Genomic DNA, 23,094 nt, shown 5'->3' with positions numbered 1-23,094 from the left:
CTATGATTGTATACCGCACAGGATTCTACTTCGTCCTGCTTTGCACCTGTTAACTAGATCAGAGGACACCAAAATATTTCCAAGACATATACTTTACCTAAACCAGCTCCAGTTTAGAGTCACATACAATACACGATATAAAGAACAGCTTTTTTTTTTTGAGTGCCACTGTTTGAAATCAAGGCTCTTTTTGCTTAAGCCAATGTTTATATTTCAGAGGTTGTCAAGGGAATTCATCTTTAAAAACAAAATCTTTGGAATTTCTCTTCTAAATATTTATCTCAAAGAAATAACCGCAAAATGGTTTTTAAAACAACATAAACTTCCAACAACCTGGAAATAGTGAAATAAATTATGAAATATCCATTATGTAGGATATCATGTAATGATTTTAAAGATTTTCAAAAATATTTGATTATGTAAAAACATCTTCATAATGTAAAAGTGAAAAGAGGGGATATATAAACTGTATATGCAATATGATCCCAATTTTAAAAATATCTTTCTCTCTACATAGGAAATAGATTAAAAAAATACGAACAGGTGGTACAATTATGAGTAATTTTTATTTTCTTCTTTAAAAACCCTTTTACTTTTTCTATTTTATTTTTACAATGACGTATTTTTTTAAATCCAAAGTAAAGTGATTAAAATCATCATAAGTATGCACTACTTAAGACACTTCTCCAGTACACTAACTAAATCATACATACATATGGACTACTACAGCCAAAGGATATGCCCCAGGAACCATTTCCTAATAGCATTTTCACCTCTGAGAAAATATTTTGCAGTCTATGATGGTTATTCTCCCTGACTTGAAATACAAGCCCGAAAATATCAAAAAGAACAGTAAGAAATGGCAAAAATGGGTATATACAATCAAATTAAGAAATACAGAAAAAAGCTTAAAAATTACATTTGTCTATGAAAGAGTGTATTATTCAGTGTCAATAGCAGAATGTCAATCTGAGTGAACACTCTGTAGTTAGAGCATAGAATGCAGAATGCAGTGATACCAATATCAAAGCTATTCTCCCTTTCCAAAACTTCATTTTATAGAAGGTAAAAACTTTATATATATACTTTATATATAAATATAAAAACATTATATTTATACATATTTATAACATTTTAACAAATGTTAAACATAATTTTAACCAACAAAACAAAAACTCATGATAATTCAAAGAATGGCAGAGTTAAAGAACCATCATGTAATTGGCATGATAACAAACATTGAAAATTTATTCCAGGTTAATAGTTTTGAGGGTAGAGGTTGAAAATGACCTCTCAGAGATCATCTAGCCCAACATGTTTGCTTTTCCGATGAAGATCTACACTAACTTCTCACCTTTTCTGTGTTAATGATGGCATGCCACTTAAATGTGCAGATTATCTCCTCCATTATGCGCTTTTCCATACTTGCATGTTGTCCTCTTTTAGAGAACAACTGTAAGGAGAAACACTATTTTTTGTTGGCAGTTTTGCACAAAACCTCCTATTATGGGCAATCACAAAACTAAGAATGAAATATGATAAGCCAACGGATTCTGTAACGGTTACCAACGAACACCAAAATACTGCTCAGCAGTTACCTGAGAAGGGTGAAAAAAAAAAATACCACCACCACATTAACGGTTTTAACAGGCTATTTGGCACAATGTTCGAGGGAAAAAATACTAAGTATTGCATATAGATTTTTATTCTCTTGTTATCAACCGCTTCTCTTATTTTTCATTATATGATGTCTGGCTTTATTTCTCCTTTGCTTGTAAAATTGGATGGCTGGGGAACATTTACAGACAAATAAAAATGCGGCAAGACTTAAGTGATGAGAATTCTATCTGTTCTGTTAACTCTTGTTAAAGCTTCAGTGTTCCTATGATATACTACTCCAGTACTTTGGATTTATACAGCACCTGTCTGCTGAAGAGCCAAGGCTCACATTGCTCACTTAGCATTTCAGCATGCCTGTGAAATACATAGATTGGAAACAGATGGCTTACAAATAAAGTAAAATTCAGATATGAACACAGAGAGCTTCCATGATTTACTTAAGATGGCCCATCTGTCCAAACTGTAGAGGACTAAAAGACCCTGGCTCAACGCCTTTTCCAATTAACAACACGACCTCCTTACCATCCAAAAAATTTCTAGACCGTTAGGAAAAATTAAGCTTTCTCATAATATAAAATCAATAGGTTGAATGTACAAAAAATCCTTGTTAAGGAATGATATAAATGGTACCTCTGGGGCCGGCCAGTGGCACAGCGGTTAAGTGCGCACGTTGCGATTCAGCAGCCCGGGGTTCGCCGGTTCGGATCCCGGGTGTGGACATGACACCCCTTGGCAAGCCATGCTGTGGGAAGCGTCCCACATATAAAGTAGAGGAAGATGGGCACGGACGTTAGCTCAGGGCCAGGCTTCCTCAGCAAAAAGAGGAGGACTGGCAGTAGTTAGCTCAGGGCTAATCTTCCTCAAAAAAAAAAAAAGGTACCTCTATATTTTAAAGAACTAACATTAGTCATGTTATAAGCCACTGGTGATTATCTTCCTGAGGAGTCACCAATTTGCCAACAAGGTATTTAGCTTGGTTCAATATAGGTGTATTGAAATTTGACAACTCAACTGACAAATATAACTGAAATAAGCCAGACTATAAGTATTTGAAAAAAAATTCCCAGAAAACCAAAAACCTTGAGTCATGCCCTCATTTTATAAATGAGAAAACGCATGGTGTCTGGACATGTACGTACTCAATGTTAGTTATCAATATAATAATGTTATGGGGCCGGCTCCGTGGCCGAGTGGTTAAGTTCGCACGCTCCGCTGTGGCGGCCCAGGGTTCGGATCCTGGGCGCGGACAGGGCACCGCTCGTCAGGCCACGTTGAGGCAGCGTCCCACATCCCACAACTAGAAGGACCTGCAACTAAGATATACAACTATGTACGGGGCCGGGGTTGGGGAGATAAAGCAGAAAAAAAATATATAATAATGTTAAGTGACTTTCTCAAGGTCATGCTATGAGTCAGTGGCAGAGCCGTGTCTAGAATCCAGTTCTTTTGGAGCCAAGTCCAACATACTTCCCCCCTAGAATTTTAATTTTCATTCAACAATGCTTTTTCATCCCTAAAGCAGTTCGTACTCACTAATATTTGTCTTTCAAGTGTTAAGAATAAGGCAAATTCAGTATTATTAAACATAACTGAATTTTTTGGAAACTGCCTCACCTCCATCGCTACAAGTTGGCCCAAGTATTATCAGAACTTCTCCTGAGACTGACATTGCATGACTGGGCAGTTGTTTATATTTCTAAGCCATACTTTAACCAAAGCTCTCTCATAACTAAAAACAGCTAGTTGTGACCGCTGGTAATGTATCCAAAAAGCTTTTGAAACCTCCAACACATTGAACATACGTTATACGGTAGATCACTCTCTAGAATAATTATACAGACTCAAAACATGATCTAGCTGTTTTCTTGTAAACTGAGTTTTATTATTTTCACAGATCAAATTTTCCCCCCTCTGGATTACTTTTTACCAAACGAAATACTGTCATATGAGCAAGTACAAAATAATTCTAAAAACAGATACGTAAGTTGTCATGTCCTGATAGATGTTCATTTTCAATTTCATAACAGCTACTTTATACTAAATAAATCTGTACTAAATGGAATCTGTACTAAACAGCAAAAAACAGTTTGGCATACACATTCCAACTAGATTATGCTACATCAAGCACAGTAGCAAATGCATGAATTTATCATATGTGCTAAAAATATTATGTCAGTAAATTTCTTGGAAAGGCAAGTGGAAATAATGCCTAAAACAAACATGGAATAGTGGCAAGTGGATTTTCTTCTTTTTCACTTTCAGTCTCACCAAAAAGAATCACTTTAGTGCTCAAGTACCATGGCCAGGCTACCCCCTTCTTTTCACTAACAGTCACAGTGTTTGCTTGGGAGCAAAATTTCATTTGGTTTCTGATGGCTCCTTGGACACTGACATTCTGCCACAACAGTCATGGTCAAGTCTAATGTGAGTGTAACCATCTGTAGAAGAGACTTAATCTCAATAAAAATATTACTCGTTATAATTAATCCTACCCCAAATGCATAAACCTAGACATTTTTAACAATGGAATCTAGATGACAGCAGCAGACCAGAGACCTTGCACTTCCGTGCTGACCGTCTGTGTTAAGTCAAGGTAGAGCACAATTGTTTGGGGCCCCACTTGATGTAAAGAGGTTGCAAACTTGCTAGATCTAATAGTCGAAATTAAGAATTAGACTCACAACTCCCTAATTTTAATAAAACCTGACTTCATTAGATCATACCTCTAAAAAATGAAGTCAGTGGTTTTAAATGAGTGGACATCCTAAGACAACGAAAAGCTGTGGGCCAAGTGCCTAGTGATGATCCTATTTCGACATCAATAATATTTTAAAAAGAGCTCATCTCCCTACCACTTCAACCTAGTTGGATAGTTGTACTCTCCTTTTTTTGAGGTTAAATATTTATTAGTTGTCTAAAATTATATTATCACCTCACTTCCACTAGGGGGGTCTATCTACCAGTGTAGTTAACTCCAATAACTCAGGTGCAGATGAAATCCAGTTCTAACTAATCTGTGCTGCAAGGCTAGCCTTGGGGTCAGAACTGTGTGCTTTAAAGTAGCTCTAGCTTTTAGGCTCAGAAACCCATGCACAGCGCGAAAATGGAGCGCTCCCGTCATTCGGAGGTTGCTGCAGTAGTCAAACGGTTTTTGGCTAAGGCATACAAAGCCAAAACCTCTGAAATGTTCCCAGTTTCATTTTTAGCTGCCCTAGTTGTTTTCAAGGCTGAATTACGTATCAACTGGATCCACTTTTTATAAATAAGGACAGCTTTTACACTCCTGACCTCGAGATTTCTCTGTTCATTTCTATACTCTGCAATATATAATCCGAACAGCGAAATTGCCACGTTTTTCCAACAGTAACCTTAACTTGGGCCACATGGGCGGGTGTTGGTCAATACGGGAGTTATTTCAGTGTCGTCTTATCATCTACCCAACTATTGACAGGCAAAAACCCAAACAGCTGGATTTATCAAATTTAGTGTCCACTGTCTTTGTGCCTGATTTCTGATCCAATTAATTCCAAATCACAATAACTGATGATTAATTTTAGTCAGATTACCCACCACCTTCCAGCAGATGCCTAACATAGAGACCAGTTCAATTAGAATATAGAGGGTAGATCCAGGAATATGGACAAAGCCTTATTTTTTTTAACACTACCTTATGGGATATGGTTTCATATCTATCATTTAGGGATGAAATAGGGCATGAATAAAAGGGAGATTTTCCTAGAAAATAATTAGTAAGATATTTTTAAAATTTAGAAAAGCCATAACTAGATTGAAGGGCCACAAGGGAGAGATATGTCCCAGCACAAACATATTTCAAGACCTTATTTTAAAAACAGCTTCTGTTTTTATTTTGGATAAAATCTGAACAACAAATTCTCTCTCTGTTCCTCTCATCCAAATCCAAGTCGAATTCCCTCGAGGAGAGGGTAGTTCACACCCCCTCCCCTTTTTTGTCCCAGTAATTTTTGGAAAATGGGCTTCAGCCATTACATTCCAGTTTTAAAGTCAAAATAAGCCATGTGACCATTACCCTAGGGGCATCAGAGACTTGGGACACGTGATGCCAATTGGCATGTGTGGGACTTCGGCCACTTCGTTGGAATTCACTGTAAATTGCATCTCCAGGATCAAGTTTAGGCTCCCAAATACATTGCGACATCCAGTAGAGTAAGTGCTTCTCTCTCAGCAGTTTTTAATTTCACCTACGTTTTCTACCTACTGTGTGCCCAGCCAAGCTCTCCTCCCCAACCCCCACTCCTCATAACAAGCCGGGCCCCTAGCTATCTGCTCTTAAATGGCGAGGCTCTCCAACCCAGTTAGTTCTAAACTCAACCTTCTGCACCTCCAGGGATGTTGTGCAGATGAAGTGAGGAGCAAGAAGCATCGCGTAAGGCAAGTGTCAGACAGCATTAACCCCACTGCACCTCCCAGGCTGGGATCATCTCCTGCCCTGGAGCCAAGCCGTCGGAGCCGCCAGCACGCAAGAGCAGTAGCAGCGGCGGCGGCGGCGGCAACTTCGGGACTGGCAAGAAGCCAGGGCGGGGGTGGTCGGCGTCCCCCGGCCTCTCATTAGAGCGCTTAAGTACTGCGAGTGGAGAAAAGTAAACACCGGCAAGTGCAGCTGTGTCGGGGGAGGGTGGATATTATCCCCCCTCCCACCGCCCCTTTGGCTCTGCCTCCCAGAGAGCCCCGAGAGGTCCCGGCTGCCGCTGCCCGGACAGCGCGCTCGGGGCTGCAGAGCCGGAGGAGCTGAGAAAGGAGCAGACGGGCGGCGCGCAGTCTGGAGAGAGAGAACGGAAAGGTACTGCCCAAACGGCCCGGGAGATGTTCTGCTACTGAAAGGAAAAAAGTGCTTACTCATAGGGAGACGCGGTGCGATCGCGACGCTCTCGCTAATCGCAAGGGAAGCTGGCGGAAGGCAGGCAACTGGAGCCTCGTTCCTTCCCTGGGGCACAGCACACCCCCAGAGCCCCGGGGCCCCGGGGAGCCCGCGAGGTCACCCGAGGCGGGCGAGCGAGAGCTGGAGGCGTCGCAGGCTGCCGGCTCCGGGATTTCCTGTGTCCGGGGCGGGAGGGGGGTAGGGTGGGGGTGGCAGTAGCTGGAGAAGGACGACAGAGGGAAGTTAGGCGCTCAGTTTCCACTTTGGGGCCGCAGCCACGGAAGGGGAGAAGGGCATGGGTTGGCGTCAAGGACGCCAGCCCAAGGCTGGCAACAAGTTAAGAACAACTGGTGAGAAAGCACCATCTCTATAGTTAAGACAGAAAACCTGTTTGCGGCCAGCGGTGGTCGTGGGGAACACTCTGTCACTCTCATCCATCCTTGATGCAAATGATCGCTTTGGCGCCCAAAGGCTAGAACGGAAATTTCTCCAGCGTCCCTCTCTGCCCCCCGCCTCCCGTGCGAGGCGCGTTCCTGCTGAGGTTCCCGGAGATGCTCTCCCCTGGACCCACTCCTGCCCACGCCCAGGGAACCCCGCTCCCCTTGTGCCCTCTCGTGCCTACAGAGCACTTACATAAAGTCGCAGAGTACTGGATCTGGCTCGACAGCCTCGGATCGACGCACTCAGACAACTTCTGCCTCTCGGAATCTTTGCGGCTGTGGTTCTAAAGCCAGCGCTCCCTCCCCTCCTGCCAGCCCCCTCCGCCCCTCGGCCGCCGCCATTGGCTCCGGTGGTGCTAGCGGCCGGCCTGGGAACCAGGAAGGGGATTGGGCCACGAGCCTGTCACATCAACTGGGTGGGGAGCTCGGAGAATAATCACTGGGATGGGCGCCCGGGAGGGATGGGGACTGTAACTCTGCAGCTGGGAGCGGAGACTGGTCCCCCGCGCCTGCTTCTCCTTCTCTCTGGCTAAGAACAGATTAGAAGTCCACAGTGCCTGGCTCGGAGCATATATTCAAAAAAAATCTTGTGGAATAGTTGAAAAGATGGGAATGTCGGGAACGGGAGTTTGAACGTTATCAAGCCGCTGTTTAAGTCTATGTAGCGTGCAGTTTCTCCCTGGACTCGTGAAGAGAATCTCGGCAGGGGAAGGGACGTCGCTAGTAGTTTCGCCTGCTACTAATCAGCCCAGGTGCGGAACAACGCAGAGGGAAAACCTCAGCAATCCTCCCTTTCCTTACGAGGTCTAGGGAGCAGAATATGGACAGGACGGGGCTCTCATGTCTTTGGCTTCGTGCCAAGTAAATTGTTGACCAAAATCACCTGTCTGGTATGTTTCTCCATGCGGAAAGGGATGAGAGGTGGAGGTGCGAAGGGCTGGTGGAAGTAACGTGGTTCCACTCGTTTGACTGGAAATGGATGTCAATTCCCATCAGTCTCCTTTCACCAGAGAAAACATGTAGACGTGCTCCTGCTTCCCAGAGTACCTTTTCTTTGCCCATGAGATTGCCTCCACGTCATAGCTGACCTCTTTCATTAATACCTGCGAAGGGTTCCCCTCCTTATCTGCATTCCAATCCTTTGGCTCACTTCTGGTCCAAAGTCAGCTGTGAGGGCCTGATTTTGAGGGATTCTCTAGGGTCAGGTCAAGAGATTGGCTTGTGGGACAGCTGTAGAGGAGAAAGTCTAAGTTCTTTCCTGTTCCAGCCATAGCCATTTTGTTCAGGAAATGTGTGCCTGGAAACTTTTTAAAAATTTAAAAGTGGTTCAATTACATCCCGTTTTACATTCGCTAGGAAAAATGCTAAAATTAAGAGTGGCCTGAAAGATTGAATGCTGTTGTAAAGGAACCCTCACTTCATCTGCTATTACGAATTTCCTTAGAGAAATTAACGTGTAGTGAGTGCCAGGTCTTCTTAAATGGGAAGGAATGGGGAGTTCATATACTGCCTAAAGGCTAGACAAGCAGAGAAGGACTTGGCACTGGAAAAAAAGGCTTGTTAAATATTAATTAATGATTAACCAACTGGAAGAACTTATGAAAGGCACAGGAAGGTGAAAAAGAAATGAGAGGGCAATCATGCCTTCAGAAACATTAAATTTCTGTTATGAGAGAGTTTGTCCTGGGTCAGGTTTGGGTCAGCACAAAAATACTGATTTCAAAATGTTGATGTTGGGTTGACAGTGCAGTGCATTGCCACACACATTTACAATAGGCTCCAAAATGAGATTTTTGGCTTTCAATAATTGGCCCAAGGTTGGGTATGATTTCTGGAATTCTTTACACAAAATTTCTAGATACACTAACTATGGTACTTCAATTTTCTACCTTTTATGGTATCTAAGTCACCATTGAAAGCTTCTACCTGCTTTTAAACTTAAATTACAGAGTTAGCAAGGAGCATGAAGGAACTCTGCAAGCTAAGTTTTCAAGTATGGATATATTTGTCTCAATTACTTGACTTAGTATTCTATTCTGGTTTATTTTTCAAGTTTTAGAATTTAGAATAAGTCCAAATATGAAGAATTCTATGCATATGCTATTTATGCTTTGCTGTTTCTTAGTCAAAAAAGCTCACATAGAAGTTTTACTTTAATAAACGTCTGTTCACGACTAACACTGAAGATGCCAGAATTCAGCAAGAGCTTCTTGTCCAGAAATGTCACTTTAATGGAAGTGCAGTGGTCCATAGTTTCAAAGCTGCCAGGGTGCCCAGGTGGTGGCACCACCTCTCACTGCCTCGGTAATTTCCAGCAGATAAGTCATGCCTTAAACATGGATGCCCCTATTTGGATCCTAGTTGAGATTCCTGTCTAACAAGCTCAACAATATGATCCAGGTAGAACTCCATTTTAACGAACACGATGAAGATAGGCATTTTGATGTAACTAAGCTACCTTTGTGTTGCCCCAAATCTAAAAGGCCTTTTCAAAGGTTAGCATTTTCTCTAAGAAAGGAGCTTCAGACTCAGAGCTCTGTTCAAACTGCATTTCTTTCTGATCTTTCACAGCATCAATTTAACTCATAGAAGATTATTCACAAAGTCACCCAAATTGGTAGCTCTCCTATCTATATAAAAAAGGCTTGCACAGATGATCTTCAAGGTCCCTTCCAGTTGCTTCCAGTCAGGTTACAGGCACTAATGCATCTTTTTAACAGCACGTTGCATAGCACCTGGCACAAAGGAGTTCAGTAAATGTTTGTTGAACTAATGGTTATTTTATGGTTCTATTCTTGTAAAAGTAAAAGCAAAAACAAAAAGCTATATGTATACATATAGATCTCTCACAGATCCTATGAATCATTAGCCTAAAAGTTTTTGCCCTTTCCTTCCATCTGTGATTTTCAATCTCACGCATCTTTGTAATAAATAACTTAAAATCAATATCACAAAATTTCGAAAGTCATTTCTTCTTTCTGTGCTCCTTTGATGTCATAAGAGGCTCCAATTGCCCCGGTAGGTTTTCTCTCTGTCCATCCTACCTTTCTTTCCTGCTTTTTACAAGCGCATCCCTTTCTTTGCTCTTTTTCCTGTAGCTCTGCCCAACACTCTCACCAGTCCAGTTCACAATTTATTATGTGCACATAGTCTGAGTTTTCTCCTGAAATTTTCGTAGGGTAAATTATCCTTTTTATCCAGTTTTTAAAACTTCCTTTTTATAGTCTATTGAAAGGCGATTTCACTACATAATAGAAGTAAGAAATAATCTCGATTGATTCAATACTAAATAATTTCTTCTAATTCACCTAATTTTCTCAGTGTCTAAATGTATAACTGTGTACTAATCTATTTTAATTAATTGCTTCTTAATTTATCAGTTAATTTCCAGGAACCAATCTATTTTCCTTTCATCTTATAGTTTATATTCTATTCTATGTTATGTTTTAGGTTCTTGGATTGATCCTCAATTCTTTTTATTCAACATGTTACAGCTTGTTAAAAATACATCTTAATATCCACAGCAAATAGTGACATGAAACCTTTTAAAAAAATTAAGTGTGATTTTAAAGCTTTCTTTTATCCTTAAAATATCAGACACGGAAGAAATCCTGGTAGACCTGGAAAATTCTTAAAATTTTTTTATCTAGAATATAAAAATTTGAAGTTATTTCCATTGTTTACTAAGTGAGAGGTGTTTTTATGTTTTCAACTCAAAATGTACACATGTATAACACATGAATGATAATTCCTTGAATAAGCACTTTTAAATATTTTTCAAGCCTCAGAGGTTATTACCATATGAATGTCTGCTCAAGCATGCTAATTATCTTACAAACATGTTTCCATAAAGGAATTATTGTGACATGTCCAAGGGTATTTTCAGATTCCCACTTCCACTTGTTAAAAAACATAAAAGACAAAATAATCCAATGAAATGTCTTTACGAGGATTAGGACATATTTGATCAACATTAACCTTTTACTATATAGATCCAATGAAGGTCACTATCGTCACTGGAAATGCTCAAAATTAAAATGTTTCCCTGGGTTTGCTGTCCGTTAAATACACAATTAGTTGACAACGTTCTTTTAAGTGCCTATTATGTTCTCAGCATTGAATTATTGTAAGCGACATGGAAAAAGTATGGTCTCAATGCACATGCGATTAATAATCTGATAATTCAATAGCAAAACTAACATACATGAAAAAATGAGAAAGCAATTCAAAATAGAATGTATAAGGGATGCTGTAGGAATTCTGAAAAGAATGAGAAGACTGGGCTGAAGCAGTCAGGGCAGGCATCTTTTGTGTGATGGGACTTGAGCTATGCTTTAAAAGATGTGTAAAACTTGATAAAGCTAAGTGGAAATGAAAGGCACTCCATTCCTGGAAAGGAAGCAGAGGGACAGTTTAGGATGAGTTTCTGGGATTGCGCTTCCTTTTCTAGGCATCTGCTCCATGATCAACAAAACAAAAGCTTCGAATTTGCCTATCGTAAAGGTCCAGTGATAACATCAATTGGAAAGAAAGTTGCTTGAGATTCCATCTATTTAATTCATTTAAAAGATAAAGTATTTGTTATATTTAATTTAGAGATTGAAAAGACTTCTGAATCTTGTTTTATAATGATTAAACTGCTGGTTACAGAAGGTCTTGCTTTTGGTTACAGCAATTCTGAGTTACTTTAGATATAGGCATATTAATTCCTCCCCTTGAGGTTTGCATAACTAATTGGCACACAGCACATGTTTAAATTTTATTTTACTGAGGTCATATTGGCTTATAACATTGTGTAAATTTCAGGTGTACATTATTATATTTCAGTTTCTGTATAGACTGCCGTCGTGTTCACCACCAGTAGTCTAGTTTTTGTCCATCACCATACACAAGTGCCCCTTTACCCCTTCTGCCCTCCCCCTACCGCCTTTTCCTCTGGCAACCATGAATCTGTTCTCCTTATCTATGTGTTTGTTTATCTTCCACATATAAGTGAAATTTTAAGGTATTTGTCTTTCTCTGTCTGACTTATTTCACTTAGCATAATACCCTCAAGGTCTATCCACATTGTCATAAATGGGACGATTGTGTCTTTTTCAGGGCTGAGTAGTATTCCATTGTGTGTGTGTGTGTGTGTGTGTGTGTGTGTGTGTGTGTGTGTGTGTACATCTTTATCCATTCATCTGTTGATGGACACTTGGGTTGCTTCCATATCTTGGCTATTGTCAATAATGCTGCAGTGAACATACAGATGCACAAATCTTTTTGAATTGTTGATTTCATGTTCTTTAGATAAATACCCAGTAGTGGAATAGCTGGATCATATGGTATTTCTATTTTTAGTTTTTTGAGGAATCTCCATACTGTCTTCCATAGTGGCTGCACCAGTTTGCATTCCTACCAGCAGTGTATCAGAGTTCCCTTTTCTCCACATCCTAACAATTCTTGTCTTAACACATTTCTTGTCTTGTTAATTAAGCCATTCTGAAATGTGTGAGGTGATATCTCATTGTACATTGATTTTCATTTCCCTAATAATTAGTAATGTTGAACATCTTTTCATGTGTCTGTTGGCCGTCTGTATATCTTCTTTGGAAAAGTACCTATTGATATTCTCCGCCTAGTTTTTGATTGGGTTGTTCATTTTTGTCGTTGTTGAGCTGTATGAATTCTTTATATATTTTGGAAATTAACCCCTTGTTGGATATATGGTTTGCACAAATTTTCTCTCCATTGGTGGGTTGTCTTTTTGTTTTGTTCATGGCTTCCTTTGCTTTGAAGAAGCTTTTTAATCTGATTTAGTCCCATTTGTTTATTTTTTCTTTTGTTTCCCTTGCCTGAGTAGACATGGTATTCAAAAAGATACTGCTAAGACCAATGTCAAAGATGTACTGCCTATATTTTCTTCTACGAGTTTTATGGTTTCAGGTCTTATATTCAAGTCTTTAATCTATTTTGAGTTAATTTTTGTGTATGGTATAAGATAATGGTCTACTTTCATTCTTCTGCATGTGGCTATCCAGTTTTCCCAACACCATTTATTGAAGAGACTTTCCTTTCTCCATCGTATGTTCTTGGCTCCCTTGTCAAAGATTCACTCTCCATAGACGTGTGGTTTTATTTCTGGGCTTTCAATTCTGTTCCATTGATCTGTGTGTCTGTTTTTGTACAGTACCACGCTGTTTAGATTTACTATAGCTTTGTAGTATAATTTGAATTCTGAGACTGTGCTACCTCCAACCTTGTTCTTTTTTCTCAGGATTGTTTTGGCTTTTGGGGGTCTTTTGTTGTTCCATATAAATTTTAGGATTCTTTGTTCTATTTCCGTGAAGAATGTCATTGGGATTCTGATTGCAATTGCATTGAATCTGTAGATTGCTTTCGTATAGACATTTTAACTATTTTATTCTTCCAGTCCATGAGCACAGAATATCTTTCCATTTCTTTCTGTCTTTTTTGATTTCTTTCAACAATGTCTTATAGTTTTCAGGTATAGGTCTTTCACCTCCTTGGTTAAGTTTATTTTGTTTTATTCTTTTTGTTGGGATCGTAAATGGGATTGTATTTTTGACTTCTCTTTCTGCTAGTTCATCATTAGTGTATAGAAATGCAACTTATTTTCGTATGTTGATTTTGTATTCTGCAACTTTACTGTATTTGATGATTGAACATGCCTATAAATTACAGGGCAAGGTAGGTGAGTGCACTAGCTCACATGCATATCTTGACTTCACCATTTTGTGTGTCTGAGTTATAAAAGCATTCTTTTGGATGAAATATTCAACCTAAACCTTCATTAGAATGTAATTTCAAATATTGGAGGTTTCCTATGAGAAGAGTCTGTTAAAAATATACTAGATGAACCAATATTACTTCAGGAAATAAAAGATATACTGGAGACCCTTCAGAATAAACTGTAGAGCATATGTCAAAATTCATAAGGATTATCCATAATTTTCTACACCACTAATCAGGCTCCTAAAAAATAGTCTGTCTAGCCTGTTATGTTTGATGGCTTGATTCCTAAGTATGTTAGGCCAGCTTCTGGGGAATTTAGGAGTGTGTGTGTGTGTGTGTGTGTGTGTGTGTATGACAGAGAGAAAGAGAGAATATAATTGGATTTTAAAATGCTATAAATATTTGAGTCTGTGTCTACTAAATATGTAAAATGTGATTTTAAAAATGACAGAGTCACAATATGGATGAACTTTGAAAACATTATGCTAAGTGAAAGAACCCAGTTACAAAAGACCGCATATTGTAGGATTAAGTTTATATGAAATGTACAAAAATGGAAAATCTGTAGAGACGCAAAGTAGATTAGTTGTTTCCTAGGGCTGGGGAGGTGTGTGGATTTGGAGGAAAATGGGGAGTTACTGCTAACAGGTTCCTTTTTAGGGTCTTGAAAATGTTCTAAAATAGACTGTGGTGATGGTTGCATAACTCTGTAAATACACTAAAAACCATTGAATTGTATCATTTAAGCGGGCAAATTGTATGGTATTGTCAACTTAAAAGCCAGTTGTCTTAGCCACAAAATGAGTTTATTCTGGAACAACCAAAAGAACTGCAACTCACTAAGTGCATGCTATGGCCAACTACAGGCAAATCCAGAGAGATGAAAGAAGGGATTTGCTTTTATAAGGGAAAGGGGGGGATTTGGGAGGGGCTGTTCTAAAACAAAAGTTGATTGGAGGAAAGTAAGAGTTCAGGGTAGCAATGGCTTCTCATTGGCTGAGCTACAGCACTTCTCATTGGCTGGACTGTTGCTGGGCAAGGAGAGAAATCTTCCTCCCTTCTGTTGTGTAGTAAAGTAGTAAATGCCTTCCTATTGGATGTGCAAGCCTACAGTGTCTTCCTGTTTGGAGTAATTAAATATATATGCTAGGGTGTGAGAGCTCTCCCTATGGGGCCTTCTTGACTCTAATTTTGTCGAGGTTTCTTTAATTCTACAGTATTGTGAGTTATATCTCAACAAAGTTGGTATTAGAAAAAAGAGATTGACACAATTAGGCTGCTTAAGCACAGGAAAACCATACTAATGAGGATATACATGGGATGGCAGAAAACAAATATATGAAGGATCTGTATTGCAAGAGACAAACTAAACTCAGAAATTGAAAGGGCCTTGGAAGATAAAGTAATCTACCTCTTAGCCAGCATGATTCCTTGTTTGCCACTATCATTGAAAGGACAAAGCAGTTCAATTTGCTGAAAACAGATTTAAAGATTATCAAAAACATTTTATTTATTTATTTTTAAATTTTTTGGGGGTGAAGAAGATTGGCCCCGAACTCATATCTGTTGCCAATCTTCCTCTTTTTGGTTGAGGAAGAGTGGCCCTGAGCTAACACCTGTGCCAGTCCTCCTCTATTTTGTATATGGGTTGCTGCCACAGCATGGCTTGATGAGTGGTGTAGGTCCACACCTGAGATCTGAACCTGTGACCCCAGGCTACTGAAGCAGAGTGTGCTGAACTTAACCACTATGCACTGGGCTGGCCCCCAAGAAACATTTTAAACAAATCAAATAAGCCAGAAACAGAACTCAGGTAGCAAAAGATGATATTTCTTCTTTGATACATTTTAAAAAGTTTAAGTAATCATGTTACTATATTGATTTAAAGATTTAAATCATGCCCAGGTTTTAATAACTAATTGCAGTTAGAAATAATTGGATAATAATAATCATGGGTCTAAATAACAACAAGCTTCCTTAGAAAGTGTCACAAAAGGATTGAGGACAAGAAGTTTCATTTTGAATCAACAAACATCTCTTTGATAATTCAGAACCAAGAATGCTTTCACTGGTTTGTTTCTTTATCAATACCATAGGGTCACCTGAACAAGGGGGTAAACGGAATGTAAAGCTGTTCGTTCAGAGAGGCATTCCCTTTCACACATTGGGCAGCATTATGTAAGTTGTATCCCATTTAGTGCATGGAATGGAGTAGGTCCATAACTAAGCTTAACTAAGCTTTTTAAAAATTTTTGAATATTTGGGAGTCCTCTGGATAGGACATCATGTGAAATGAGATCAGACTCCTAAGGAATATTTTAAGCAGGAGTCAGCAAACATTGTTTATAAAGGGCCAGATAGTAAATATTTTTGGCATATACGCCATATAGTCTCTGCTGCAACTACTCAGCTCTGCTGTTGCAATACAGAAGCAGCCATAGACAGACAATAAGTAAACTAATGGGCATGATGGTGTGCCAATAAAACTTTATTTATGAGGACAGTGGCAACAGATTGGGCCTGCCAGCTGTAGTTAGCCAGCTGACCCCAGTCTAGGTTCCTGTGCTTGCTCCAATATGGACTTGGCATCTGGATGGAGTTGTGTTCTTAAAGCAGTATTTAAGAGTTGGTTCATGACTGAAGATATGAAACAGATTAAGATAGAAATTAGTACCCTGCCCTTATCACAATCTTAGGTCTTCGCAATCTTTAATAGCAAGCAATTGATAAATGGCTATATTCTACTCTAATTTCTTTTTCGTCTTTCAAACTTGAATGTAATCACAATGGCAAAGTTTCACCAAGGGGAAAAAGTGACAACAACTACAACGACCTCTTATTCAACTCCTTCTATGTGGCAGGACTTGTACTAGGAACTTTACATATATTATTTCATTTAATGCTAATAACTATTTCATGAATGGAAGCAGTATTTTTATGTGAGAAAACTAAGGCCCATGGAATAAGTAACTTTTGCCCAAGATATTTGGCTCGTAATGCAGGAGCTGGGGGCCGCAGGAAACAGGGTAGGGGAGTATTCCATCTCATGTCTGACTCTACAGCCTGGCACTGAACCACGGGATCTTACAGGAAATGTTCACTATACTTTATCCCAAGGAGTAAAGCGCAGGAGCACAGCTGAGTATGTCACCGTTCTCACTTCCATGGAAAATTGGTTAGCCCATTAGTGGTAAATCTCATAGATAAGCAGGCAGGTTTATCACACTCATGCCTAATCCAGTGTTAGCTGTGTATAGTAGCATATATGTATTTTCATAATTCTACACATGGTGTTTTCATTCCACCAAATGGCACTGTCAACTTTGAAGACTAAGTCAGTGGATCCATGTAATAGCAATTTACGCTGATCGCAGCAGGAAGAATATAATTCTGTCTTCCTCTTTAGTAATATTTTAAGGTAATGTCCAGGATTAATAATGTAGATGTTTTAGTACTATGAAGACTGGAAGAGAAGGGTGTTTTATTTTCAATCTATATTCTATGGGATATTAAAATATAGGATAATTTCAGTGAAAAATTTATCAAACCAGTTTTGTTTGTTACAGATACAAAACAATGGATTTTCAGTTTATCCTCTAGGCAGGATATAGACAGAGGTGTAATTTATCAGATTTTCCAGAAAATACACCATTACAGCCCAAGTTGTCCTATGTGATGAACTCTGAATTAGGGGTCACATGAATCATTGTGGGAGTGTGGTTTTAAGCAAGTTAAATATATTCTAAAATAAATGTGTTGATAACAAAAACACCCATAACATATGGCTGGTATTTTATTTGATTTTATTTAACACAGAGTCTCTTGAAGCAACAAATTTAACAAGTAAAATAATTTGATAATTGCAATCATAGAATTTTTGTATTAGAAGGAACATTATAGACTATCTCCCTCACTTTACAGATTAGTGAAACTGAGGCCCACAGGAGTGAAATGACTTACCCTAATCTTTTGGTTCTTTCAAAGTCCTTTTATAAGGTTACTTTAACAGGTGGCATTTTGAGAATTATAATTTTCTATCTATGTAATTCAATTTTAAGTGTGGATTTGCAAATATGCTAGATAATGATGCATTCCAGTGACACTGCCGTAACTTCTGCCTGGAACTAAAGTGGAGGCTCTTCCAGCTGTCAGTTTCCTGGAGAAGGGAGGTCAACAGTAGGGTACTGGCTGAGGTCAAATAGCAGGTAGGGTGTAAGTGGGTCTCCAAAAGCCCTGCACCTATAGACCACAAAGTAGCGCCAGCACTGACCAAGATTAGGAACTCTGTCAACCAAAGGAAATGCAAAATCCAAGCTTCAAGGACCTAATCAAAATGAAGGTTTGACAAGGAGGCAAGGTAAGGCAAGGAAACCTGTATAGCAACCCAGCAGAGAGGATTTGCTGGTTTTGAGACAGTGCCCCCCACAGATCACACAATGCAAGGATCCCTTATTCCAACTGCTCTTTGAGTCGGCTCTCTATTAATTACTCTGATTCTAAGGGGCATGAAAGACACTACTTTATTCCTTGGGAAGCCGGAGTGAATGATTCACATGATTAGGAACAGTTCAGTGTCTGCAAAGAGGTCACTTGTCAGGTCATTCCACCACACAATGGAGAGACTTCTAGTTTGCTTCCTTAATTCTCCTTTCTCCCTTACCTTATTGTTGAGTATACCAAATTCCTTCTCTTCTGGTGGAGGAGAATGAAGCCCTTTCTCTTCATCAAATCTGAGAAATAGATTCTAGCCTTATTTATCTTTTCCAGCTTCTTTTTTTAACCTTGATTGAAGCAGGTACTGCTCATTAAAATGGCATAATCATTCTGGATCAGTGTAAGTTACAACTTTAGCAGAGCTGAAGACCCACCAAGGTGAGAGACATAGGTAACAGATTGCGAAGGATTGGCAGTACTTCCTTTAAACCCAAATATGAATATCGCCTCTCCTGCCTCCTAGCAACATATGATTATGTGTTAAATCTCCCCAGATACACACAACAGATGTGCAAGACGAGAACCAGTTGTCCAGGATTCTTCCTTCTTTAAAATTTGTCTTGGAATATTTAAAATAGTAATATGTATCATTCTTTTTACTAGAAACGATTCAGAACATTAAGGTCTTTCCTATGCCTTCTTTTCCATTTTGAATTAAATATGAATTTTTAAAAGATGAATCAATACTTCCATTAATATTTATATCAACTCAATTTTTTTGTGGAGGAAAGAAAATCCTCTGAAGGTTTGGAACAACTCAACCTCCAAAGTGCAGGTCAGAAAATTGGGCTAATTGAATGCTTATTGGTAGTAGCATAGTTTTTCCAAATGTCTCATAGTGTTTTATAAATAATTAGCAGTATAAATTCAGTTTCTAAAAGGGAAATTGATAGATAATTTATAAAATGTGTATGACGTGTATGAAAGGATAAAGCATGATATAAATTCAAGAAATGCATAACCATTAGTAGGTTTTTCAGTTATTTAAAATTATGTAAAATGAAAGTGCCATGCTCAAAGCAAATTTCCATGTTTTCAGTTTTTCCTATTAAAAGCCATTACATTAATTATAATGCTTTGTTGCTTTGTGGAAGCTAAATATTTGCTTAAACATTAACATCTACAGACAGAAAGCCAACATCTTAAATCTCAGTACAGGGTACAATTTTTTTCCGTGATCACTAAGATAGGTCATTTCAATTACTTCCCTGAAAGTTTAATAGAAATCCTGTGGAATGGCTATTGGTTTGCACTGTTCAACAACTCAATCTTTATTGCAAAACACTTTCTTTTGTAACACTATTTAACACATTTATAGATCATTCAATTTTATAAGAAATGAGTTTCCAAGGTACATGCTGATTTTGGCAATGTTTTTTGGAATATGAAAACATGAAATTAGATAAACACAGTATAGTTATGATGCAACATGAAGGTTGTTGTTTTTCTTTGGTACCCTTCTCCATATTGCTTCAGACAGCTGTTCTCTTATCATTGGTTACCTTCTGGCATGTTGTCTGGAAAGCTGGGTGATAAATATTCATGACATTTTAAAGTAATTGCAAGTAAAAAATGGTTGCATTGAGAATCTATTTTAGTTCCTTCTTGGTTTCTTTTCCTCCTCAACGTTGTGGGGTCATAAGTTTCTAAAAACTTTAAAAAGTTATTAATTTATCTGTTCCAGGATCTTCTCGGGGATGCACAAAAGAGGAATTATTTCTCCTTTTCTAAAATCAAATGCAAATGATCAGATATGTAAACCTTAACATGCCAATTAGTGAAACATTCCACAGATTTTCTGCTGCCACTTCCCACCTCCTCCCCATATTCGCTGATATTCTAGCCAAACCAGATATTTCATTTCCCAGATATGCCTGTATACCTATACAATCCAGTTTTAGGGGTGGAATGGAAAACACGTGTGTTTAGGAACGAGTCAGAATTGGATTTGAATCTGTTTCTTATTCTCTGTGTGGCTTTGAGAAAGTCACTTCATCTCTGCATGCCTTGGTAACCTCATGTGAAAATTCAGAGAATTAGCACTTCAGCCTTGTGCTAGGTGTATAGTATGTGCTCAATTAACTGTTATTGCTGAAGGGTCAAATAGCACATATATAATAGTATTGGTAAATAGTACCTCTTATCATTTATCCTCTGTCCCTCTGTGAGGTCTGCTTTCATGTTCTTTTTTAACCTAGCAAATCTCTAACCATCCTTCAAGTCCCACGTCAAATGACATGTCTTTGGAGATGACTTCTCCAGCCCCTCTAGGCAGCACTAAGGAGTCTACCTCTGCATTCTCATAACGTCTTATACCTAGCTCTCAGAGCATTGTGTTGCCATTGTTGATTTGTCTATTTCCCCAACTAGATATATGAAGCTCCTGAAGGGCAATGATTCCACCTTATTGGGCTTTGTATCCCTGTTTTCTAACTAAGTCCCAGGTATGTAGTGGAGCAAATAAATATTTGATAAAAGATGAAGAAGAGACTGAGTTGTCTGCCAGATCTTTTACTAGAATGTAGGATTTGCCTATGCTTTTTAATTCGCATAGCAATCTTCCCCACTAGACCACGACATCTAAGGGATGTCGTTTGTAGTGCCGACACAGTGCCTGGTTCAATAAATGTCTGTTAAGTTAATGTAGGCAAAATCTTTCTTTAGAGCTCTTTCACCCATTCTTTTCCTTTATTTGAGTAACTCTCCTGCATTTCACAGGATCCTTAAAAATATCTGCCTTTCCATGTGTGCTCTTAGTCTCTGCCTTCTTTTGCTAAATACCAAAGGATAGGTTTGGATTAGATAAGTTCATCTGTGCTAATATGTTATTAGCTGACTCCTTACTATCCCTCCCAATCTGTGTCTCAATCTAGCTGTAACGTAATGTCCTGGCAAATGATGTATATCAGGCCTCATGACAGCTTGTTTGAGGGGGTTGGGGGGGATACTTGAATGCATAATGCCTATCTTTCAAATTTCATTGTATATGGTGACTACTCAGTGTGTTAGTTGGCATGTCTAGCCCTGGGAGAGGTGTGGTATGTTAGATATGGTGCATCAACCTTTGAAATCCCTGTGTGTTTTTTTTGCAGGAATTATTCATCCTGAGCTAACATCTATTGCCAATCTTCCTTTCTTTTTCCTTCCCCAAATCCCCCCAGTGCGTGGTTGTATATCCTAGTTGTAAGTCCTTTTAGTTCTTCTATGTGAGATGCCACCACAGCATGGCAACTGACAGACAGGCAATGTGGTTCTGCAACTGGGAAATGAACCCTGGCTGCTGAAGTGCTGAGAGGACCAAAGTTTCACCACTTGGCCATCAGGGCTGGCTTGAAATCCCTCAGTTTTGAACCTGTCCTTTTAAATATGGAGAATTAAATTCACCATGTCTAATTCCCTGCTTTGAATTTGGGAATGCTCAAGTCATGACCTCCTATGAAGCTGGGAGAAAAATCTTGGCCCTACCTCCCTTCCAGATTACCTGAAGCAACCCTCACTTTGTTTTCATTTGCCCAGCAACCAAGAAGGGACCATTTTCCATGCTGATTTTAATATGAAGGAATTGGGTTCTCGGTGGCTGCTAGCAAGTAGTGTGCTAGAATTATCTCTGTCCCATCAGTCTATCAAGTGTGATCAATACAAAGTTAATATGGATGCCTAAGATTCTTTGGTATTTTCTCATGTAAAGTTGGTCTTTGTTGGGGTGGGTCAAATATCCCACGTGTCATCTTTTCAGTCTTTTACTTACCAAAATCGACCCCCTACCCAACCATCCAACGGTCAAGGAAGGAATAAGACATTTCTCTTATGATTACAATTTAAAATTCTTGAAGGAAATCTTTTTCTGTTAAAAAAACTCATAAATATTAATGATGTCATGTTGAGCAGTTGTTGTACCGGATTGTACAAGAAGAAACATTTTGGTCTAAGAGTTCTAAATTAGAATGTACTTAGACTGAGGATTGTTAGTAAAATTTCCTTTTGCTTTATTCTGATGCTTGTTTTATCTGCCTTCAGACATCTGTTCCCAGAGACTGTTGTCTTTACTCCATATCCCCCTCTTTCAATTAAGGAGACAGATAAGCAGTTGTCTTGAGAATATAAGGTCACTGGCATTCCCTAAATGGATTCCAGTGCCTGCTACAGAAACAAGTGGTGAGTGTTCTCTGTCACTTGCAAACTATAAATTAATTAAGATGACAACTTTTCCTTCTTCATGTTATTCTTTCAGAGGGACTTTTGAAATACCATTTGTTGCATTTTCTGATTATAAAAGTAACATATGGTCATTGTAGAGAATTGATAGTACAGAAAAGTACTTAGAGGAGAATAAAAATCTCAACACCTAGAGATAACAGCTGTTAGCAGTTTGATTTATTTATGGCTTTTTTTGTGCATATAAAACATTTTAAAAGGAAATCGGGATCACATTATGCATAAATTGCTATATCTTGGATTTTCAAAGCGTCCAGGCATTTGAAACATGTTCAAGTACCATTAAGTATTTGAAAACACCATTTTAAATTGCTATATAATATTTTGTCATATGAATATAAATATACCACAGGTTGTTTATTAAAAATAACATTCTTTTATTGTTGAACATTGTTTGATTCCAATTTTTCCATTTTAAAAATAATTCTGTACTTGATCTTTATCTGAATTTTTGATTGTTTCTTTAGACGAGATACAAGGATACTCACTGGGTCTAAGTGTGTGATTTTTTTTTTCACCAAAAAACATTCATGATAAGAATTTTAAGATTGTTGTAAAGAAAATTTATACCAATTTGCCCAGCCACCAGCAGTGTTTTGAGTGTGCCTGTCCATTTCACTGAACTCTCTCCCAAATAATCATTTAAAAGTTCTTAATTTGACTGGCAAAAATGGTAGATTCCACTGGTAT

At 38.6% G+C, this 23,094-nt stretch overlaps 1 protein-coding gene across 11 annotated transcripts in view; it reads right to left on the bottom strand.

Moving 5' to 3' along the window:
• PLS3 (plastin 3) overlaps nucleotides 1-8,013 on the bottom strand; it is a 73,607-nt gene extending 65,594 nt beyond the window's left edge. For 3 of the 11 annotated variants that reach the window (XM_070257296.1, XM_070257295.1, XM_070257306.1), the window contains exon 1: nucleotides 7,151-7,232. The gene's annotated coding sequence lies outside the window, so the exon portion shown is untranslated. The other 8 variants (XM_005614446.4, XM_001488260.6, XM_070257300.1 and 5 more) reach the window with 8 other exon arrangements.
• Nucleotides 8,014-23,094: the final 15,081 nt, after the last annotated feature.

Source organism: Equus caballus, chromosome X (genome assembly GCF_041296265.1).
Source record: "Equus caballus isolate H_3958 breed thoroughbred chromosome X, TB-T2T, whole genome shotgun sequence".
In the NCBI taxonomy this organism is placed as follows: Eukaryota; Metazoa; Chordata; class Mammalia; order Perissodactyla; family Equidae; genus Equus; species Equus caballus.
The sequence above is the reverse complement of the archived record's forward strand: the minus strand, read 5'-3'. Positions and strand labels throughout refer to the sequence as shown.